The sequence below is a fragment of the Procambarus clarkii genome, chromosome 31 (assembly GCF_040958095.1).
Source record: "Procambarus clarkii isolate CNS0578487 chromosome 31, FALCON_Pclarkii_2.0, whole genome shotgun sequence".
In the NCBI taxonomy this organism is placed as follows: Eukaryota; Metazoa; Arthropoda; class Malacostraca; order Decapoda; family Cambaridae; genus Procambarus; species Procambarus clarkii.
The window spans coordinates 12,369,931-12,375,922 of NC_091180.1; positions in this window are offsets into that span (position 1 = coordinate 12,369,931).

Sequence of the window (5,992 nt, forward strand, 5' to 3'; positions counted from 1 at the left end):
TCTCTCGTTGTCTGTGATCGGAAACAGTGATGCCGTGCAAAATTTCAATAACATTTTATGGACCATGAAGATGTTTGTGACAAGGACAAATCTATTACAAATAGTTTACGTGAAAATTATTTATCGGAATTTCATATTTTCAACATTTCTTAACCTCGCTACAGCCAAGCTAAAAGGATTAAAAAAAATTGTCGTTAGAAAAAAAAAATATTTTAAGGCGTAAAATGGAATAAGAATTTTTGTATGCACACCTGAAAACGTACTTGAAAATGGCCTTGCAGTTTGAGGGTTAAACAAGTTAAGAGTGAAGCAGTTGCATACTCTCCCGGTGTGAAGGCTGGGCTGTTCCTGTGTCATCTTGGCCAGTCACTTGGAAGCAACACATTGTATTCCCTTGATAAACTCCTGGAATTCTTTATTATTTTGTTCTACCTCATTCATATATTTTTTCATGTTATTTTTGAGTGGAGGTGTAGTACAGCATGAGTAATTGAACTGTATTATGTGCTGTGTGAGTAGATTGTTCACTGAGTAAAAGTCTAGTATTTGCTGTATGAGGGGGGAGTTGAGTATTCACTGTATGAGAAGGGGGTCGAGTATTCGCTGTATGAGGAGGGGGTCGAGTATTTGCTGTATGAGGAGGGGGTCGAGTATTCGCTGTATGAGGAGGGGGTCGAGTATTCACTGTATGAGGAGGGGGTCGAGTATTCACTGTATGAGGAGGGGGTCGAGTATTCGCTGTATGAGGAGGGGGTCGAGTATTCGCTGTATGAGGAGGGGGTCGAGTATTTGCTGTATGAGGAGGGGGTCGAGTATTCGCTGTATGAGGAGGGGGTCGAGTATTCACTGTATGAGGAGAGGGTCGAGTATTCACTGTATGAGGAGGGGGTCGAGTATTTGCTGTATGAGGAGGGGTCGAGTATTTGCTGTATGAGGAGGGGGTCGAGTATTCACTGTATGAGGAGGGGGTCGAGTATTCACTGTATGAGGAGGGGGTCGAGTATTTGCTGTATGAGGAGGGTGTCGAGTATTCGCTTTATGAGGAGGGGGTCGAGTATTTGCTGTATGAGGAGGGGGTCGAGTATTCACTGTATGCGGAGGGTGTCGAGTATTCGCTTTATGAGGAGGGGGTCGAGTATTTGCTGTATGAGGAGGGGGTCGAGTATTTGCTGTATGAGGAGGGGAGTAGAGTATTCGCTGTATGAGGGAGTCGAATATCTGCTGTACTAGGTTGAGGAGAAATTGAGTATTCACTACATGAGGAAGAGTAGTATTCACTGCACGAGGAAGAGTGTAGTATTCACTGCACGAGGAAGAGTGTAGTATTCACTGCACGAGGAAGAGTGTAGTATTCACTGCACGAGGAAGAGTGTAGTATTCACTGCACGAGGAAGAGTGTAGTATTCACTGCACGAGGAAGAGTGTAGTATTCACTGCACGAGGAAGAGTGTAGTATTCACTGCACGAGGAAGAGTGTAGTATTCACTGCACGAGGAAGAGTGTAGTATTCACTGCACGAGGAAGAGTGTAGTATTCACTGCACGAGGAAGAGTGTAGTATTCACTGCACGAGGAAGAGTGTAGTATTCACTGCACGAGGAAGAGTGTAGTATTCACTGCACGAGGAAGAGTGTAGTATTCACTGCACGGAGAGTGTAGTATTCACTGCACGAGGAAGAGTGTAGTATTCACTGCACGAGGAAGAGTGTAGTATTCACTGCACGAGGAAGAGTGTAGTATTCACTGCACGAGGAAGAGTGTAGTATTCACTGCACGAGGAAGAGTGTAGTATTCACTGCACGAGGAAGAGTGTAGTATTCACTGCACGAGAAGAGTGTAGTATTCACTGTGTAGTATTCACTGCACGAGGAAGAGTGTAGTATTCACTGCACGAGGAAGAGTGTAGTATTCACTGCACGAGGAAGAGTGTAGTATTCACTGCACGAGGAAGAGTGTAGTATTCACTGCACGAGGAAGAGTGTAGTATTCACTGCACGAGGAAGAGTGTAGTATTCACTGCACGAGGAAGAGTGTAGTATTCACTGCACGAGGAAGAGTGTAGTATTCACTGCACGAGGAAGAGTGTAGTATTCACTGCACGAGGAAGAGTGTAGTATTCACTGCACGAGGAAGAGTGTAGTATTCACTGCACGAGGAAGAGTGTAGTATTCACTGCACGAGGAAGAGTGTAGTATTCACTGCACGAGGAAGAGTGTAGTATTCACTGCACGAGGAAGAGTGTAGTATTCACTGCACGAGGAAGAGTGTAGTATTCACTGCACGAGGAAGAGTGTAGTATTCACTGCACGAGGAAGAGTGTAGTATTCACTGCACGAGGAAGAGTGTAGTATTCACTGCACGAGGAAGAGTGTAGTATTCACTGCACGAGGAAGAGTGTAGTATTCACTGCACGAGGAAGAGTGTAGTATTCACTGCACGAGGAAGAGTGTAGTATTCACTGCACGAGGAAGAGTGTAGTATTCACTGCACGAGGAAGAGTGTAGTATTCACTGCACGAGGAAGAGTGTAGTATTCACTGCACGAGGAAGAGTGTAGTATTCACTGCACGAGGAAGAGTGTAGTATTCACTGCACGAGGAAGAGTGTAGTATTCACTGCACGAGGAAGAGTGTAGTATTCACTGCACGAGGAAGAGTGTAGTATTCACTGCACGAGGAAGAGTGTAGTATTCACTGCACGAGGAAGAGTGTAGTATTCACTGCACGAGGAAGAGTGTAGTATTCACTGCACGAGGAAGAGTGTAGTATTCACTGCACGAGGAAGAGTGTAGTATTCACTGCACGAGGAAGAGTGTAGTATTCACTGCACGAGGAAGAGTGTAGTATTCACTGCACGAGGAAGAGTGTAGTATTCACTGCACGAGGAAGAGTGTAGTATTCACTGCACGAGGAAGAGTGTAGTATTCACTGCACGAGGAAGAGTGTAGTATTCACTGCACGAGGAAGAGTGTAGTATTCACTGCACGAGGAAGAGTGTAGTATTCACTGCACGAGGAAGAGTGTAGTATTCACTGCACGAGGAAGAGTGTAGTATTCACTGCACGAGGAAGAGTGTAGTATTCACTGCACGAGGAAGAGTGTAGTATTCACTGCACGAGGAAGAGTGTAGTATTCACTGCACGAGGAAGAGTGTAGTATTCACTGCACGAGGAAGAGTGTAGTATTCACTGCACGAGGAAGAGTGTAGTATTCACTGCACGAGGAAGAGTGTAGTATTCACTGCACGAGGAAGAGTGTAGTATTCACTGCACGAGGAAGAGTGTAGTATTCACTGCACGAGGAAGAGTGTAGTATTCACTGCACGAGGAAGAGTGTAGTATTCACTGCACGAGGAAGAGTGTAGTATTCACTGCACGAGGAAGAGTGTAGTATTCACTGCACGAGGAAGAGTGTAGTATTCACTGCACGAGGAAGAGTGTAGTATTCACTGCACGAGGAAGAGTGTAGTATTCACTGCACGAGGAAGAGTGTAGTATTCACTGCACGAGGAAGAGTGTAGTATTCACTGCACGAGGAAGAGTGTAGTATTCACTGCACGAGGAAGAGTGTAGTATTCACTGCACGAGGAAGAGTGTAGTATTCACTGCACGAGGAAGAGTGTAGTATTCACTGCACGAGGAAGAGTGTAGTATTCACTGCACGAGGAAGAGTGTAGTATTCACTGCACGAGGAAGAGTGTAGTATTCACTGCACGAGGAAGAGTGTAGTATTCACTGCACGAGGAAGAGTGTAGTATTCACTGCACGAGGAAGAGTGTAGTATTCACTGCACGAGGAAGAGTGTAGTATTCACTGCACGAGGAAGAGTGTAGTATTCACTGCACGAGGAAGAGTGTAGTATTCACTGCACGAGGAAGAGTGTAGTATTCACTGCACGAGGAAGAGTGTAGTATTCACTGCACGAGGAAGAGTGTAGTATTCACTGCACGAGGAAGAGTGTAGTATTCACTGCACGAGGAAGAGTGTAGTATTCACTGCACGAGGAAGAGTGTAGTATTCACTGCACGAGGAAGAGTGTAGTATTCACTGCACGAGGAAGAGTGTAGTATTCACTGCACGAGGAAGAGTGTAGTATTCACTGCACGAGGAAGAGTGTAGTATTCACTGCACGAGGAAGAGTGTAGTATTCACTGCACGAGGAAGAGTGTAGTATTCACTGCACGAGGAAGAGTGTAGTATTCACTGCACGAGGAAGAGTGTAGTATTCACTGCACGAGGAAGAGTGTAGTATTCACTGCACGAGGAAGAGTGTAGTATTCACTGCACGAGGAAGAGTGTAGTATTCACTGCACGAGGAAGAGTGTAGTATTCACTGCACGAGGAAGAGTGTAGTATTCACTGCACGAGGAAGAGTGTAGTATTCACTGCACGAGGAAGAGTGTAGTATTCACTGCACGAGGAAGAGTGTAGTATTCACTGCACGAGGAAGAGTGTAGTATTCACTGCACGAGGAAGAGTGTAGTATTCACTGCACGAGGAAGAGTGTAGTATTCACTGCACGAGGAAGAGTGTAGTATTCACTGCACGAGGAAGAGTGTAGTATTCACTGCACGAGGAAGAGTGTAGTATTCACTGCACGAGGAAGAGTGTAGTATTCACTGCACGAGGAAGAGTGTAGTATTCACTGCACGAGGAAGAGTGTAGTATTCACTGCACGAGGAAGAGTGTAGTATTCACTGCACGAGGAAGAGTGTAGTATTCACTGCACGAGGAAGAGTGTAGTATTCACTGCACGAGGAAGAGTGTAGTATTCACTGCACGAGGAAGAGTGTAGTATTCACTGCACGAGGAAGAGTGTAGTATTCACTGCACGAGGAAGAGTGTAGTATTCACTGCACGAGGAAGAGTGTAGTATTCACTGCACGAGGAAGAGTGTAGTATTCACTGCACGAGGAAGAGTGTAGTATTCACTGCACGAGGAAGAGTGTAGTATTCACTGCACGAGGAAGAGTGTAGTATTCACTGCACGAGGAAGAGTGTAGTATTCACTGCACGAGGAAGAGTGTAGTATTCACTGCACGAGGAAGAGTGTAGTATTCACTGCACGAGGAAGAGTGTAGTATTCACTGCACGAGGAAGAGTGTAGTATTCACTGCACGAGGAAGAGTGTAGTATTCACTGCACGAGGAAGAGTGTAGTATTCACTGCACGAGGAAGAGTGTAGTATTCACTGCACGAGGAAGAGTGTAGTATTCACTGCACGAGGAAGAGTGTAGTATTCACTGCACGAGGAAGAGTGTAGTATTCACTGCACGAGGAAGAGTGTAGTATTCACTGCACGAGGAAGAGTGTAGTATTCACTGCACGAGGAAGAGTGTAGTATTCACTGCACGAGGAAGAGTGTAGTATTCACTGCACGAGGAAGAGTGTAGTATTCACTGCACGAGGAAGAGTGTAGTATTCACTGCACGAGGAAGAGTGTAGTATTCACTGCACGAGGAAGAGTGTAGTATTCACTGCACGAGGAAGAGTGTAGTATTCACTGCACGAGGAAGAGTGTAGTATTCACTGCACGAGGAAGAGTGTAGTATTCACTGTACGAGGAAGAGTGTAGTATTCACTGCACGAGGAAGAGTGTAGTATTCACTGTACGAGGAAGAGTGTAGTATTCACTGTACGAGGAAGAGTGTAGTATTCACTGTACGAGGAAGAGTGTAGTATTCACTGTACGAGGAAGAGTGTAGTATTCACTGTACGAGGAAGAGTGTAGTATTCACTGTACGAGGAAGAGTGTAGTATTCACTGCACGAGGAAGAGTGTAGTATTCACTGCACGAGGAAGAGTGTAGTATTCACTGCACGAGGAAGAGTGTAGTATTCACTGCACGAGGAAGAGTGTAGTATTCACTGTACGAGGAAGAGTGTAGTATTCACTGTACGAGGAAGAGTGTAGTATTCACTGTACGAGGAAGAGTGTAGTATTCACTGTACGAGGAAGAGTGTAGTATTCACTGTACGAGGAAGAGTGTAGTATTC